The sequence below is a fragment of the Opisthocomus hoazin genome, unplaced genomic scaffold, assembly GCF_030867145.1.
Source record: "Opisthocomus hoazin isolate bOpiHoa1 unplaced genomic scaffold, bOpiHoa1.hap1 HAP1_SCAFFOLD_149, whole genome shotgun sequence".
NCBI lineage: Eukaryota > Metazoa > Chordata > Aves > Opisthocomiformes > Opisthocomidae > Opisthocomus > Opisthocomus hoazin.
The window spans coordinates 175,001-177,018 of NW_027449040.1; positions in this window are offsets into that span (position 1 = coordinate 175,001).

Below are 2,018 nucleotides of genomic sequence, written 5' to 3' on the forward strand. Positions count from 1 at the left end.
AGACCTGTCCTCCCCGCCGACCCGGTCCCGGGTAGACCTGTCCTCCCCGCCGACCCGGTCCCGGGTAGACCTGTCCTCCCCGCCGACCCGGTCCCGGGTAGACCTGTCCTCCCCGCCGAACCGGTCCCGGGTAGACCTGTCCTCCCCGCCGAACCGGTCCCGGGTAGACCTGTCCTCCCCGCCGACCCGGTCCCGGGTAGACCTGTCCTCCCCGCCGAACCGGTCCCGGGTAGACCTGTCCTCCCCGCCGAACCGGTCCCGGGTAGACCGGTCCTCCCCGCCGACCCGGTCCCGGGTAGACCTGTCCTCCCCGCCGAACCGGTCCCGGGTAGACCTGTCCTCCCCGCCGAACCGGTCCCGGGTAGACCTGTCCTCCCCGCCGACCCGGTCCCGGGTAGACCTGTCCTCCCCGCCGACCCGGTCCCGGGTAGACCTGTCCTCCCCGCCGAACCGGTCCCGGGTAGACCTGTCCTCCCCGCCGACCCGGTCCCGGGTAGACCTGTCCTCCCCGCCGACCCGGTCCCGGGTAGACCTGTCCTCCCCGCCGACCCGGTCCCGGGTAGACCTGTCCTCCCCGCCGACCCGGTCCCGGGTAGACCTGTCCTCCCCGCCGACCCGGTCCCGGGTAGACCTGTCCTCCCCGCCGACCCGGTCCCGGGTAGACCTGTCCTCCCCGCCGAACCGGTCCCGGGTAGACCTGTCCTCCCCGCCGACCCGGTCCCGGGTAGACCTGTCCTCCCCGCCGACTCGGTCCCGGGTAGACCTGTCCTCCCCGCCGAACCGGTCCCGGGTAGACCTGTCCTCCCCGCCGACCCGGTCCCGGGTAGACCTGTCCTCCCCGCCGAACCGGTCCCGGGTAGACCTGTCCTCCCCGCCGAACCGGTCCCGGGTAGACCGGTCCTCCCCGCCGACCCGGTCCCGGGTAGACCTGTCCTCCCCGCCGAACCGGTCCCGGGTAGACCTGTCCTCCCCGCCGAACCGGTCCCGGGTAGACGTGGTGGCCGGCCGGGACTCGGGATCGGGGGCGGGCGCGGTCGGGTAGACCTGTCCTCCCCGCCGACCCGGTCCCGGGTAGACCTGTCCTCCCCGCCAAACCGGTCCCGGGTAGACGTGGTGGCCGGCCGGGACCCGGGATTGGGGGGGGCGCTGTCGGGTAGACCTGTCCTCCCCGCCGAACCGGTCCCTGGTAGACCTGTCCTCCCCGCCGAACCGGTCCCGGGTAGACGTGGTGGCCGGCCGGGACGCGGGGCGATGGGGGGGGCGCTGTCGGGTAGACCTGTCCTCCCCGCCGAACCGGTCCCGGGTAGACCTGTCCTCCCCGCCGACCCGGTCCCGGGTAGACGTGGTGGCCGGCCGGGACGCGGGGTCGGGGGGGCGCTGTCGTCCAGACCCGTCGGCCAGACCCGTCCCCGTCCCCGTCCCCGTCCCCGTCCCCGTCCCCGTCCCCGTCCCCGTCCCGTTCCCGCCCCCCCCGCCACCCCCTTCCGCGGCACCAACCCCCCCCGCAAGCAACGGGAAGGGGCGCAGCTTTCTATCAGCTCGGCTGAAACGCCCGAAGGCGGGGCGGCGTCTGTGTTTCAAAAGCGGAAAAAAAATAAAAAAGCAACAAAAACCAAAAAATTCCCGCCGCCCCGCCCCACCCCCCCCCCCCCCCCCCCACCTCCCCCCGTGCAGGCACCCCTGCAAACGGGCCTCCGGCACGGCAGCCCGGCCGCCGCACCCCCACCCGCAAGCCCCCCCCCACCGCCGCCCCGGCCGAGAGCGCACAAGCAGCCCCTGCCGCCGCCCCCCCCCCACCCCCCCCCCGGTGCGGGCACCCCTGCATACGGGCCTCCGGCACGGCCGCTCCGCTGCCCCCCCCCACCCCGCCACCCCCCCACCGCCGCCCCGGCCGAGAGCGCACAAGCAGCCCCTGCCGCCGCCCCCCCCCCCCCCCCCCCCGACTCAAACCTCAATCTTCTCGGAAAAGAGGCCCCGTCCCCAGCCTACCTCAGCGCAAGGCTCCCCGCCTGCTCCTC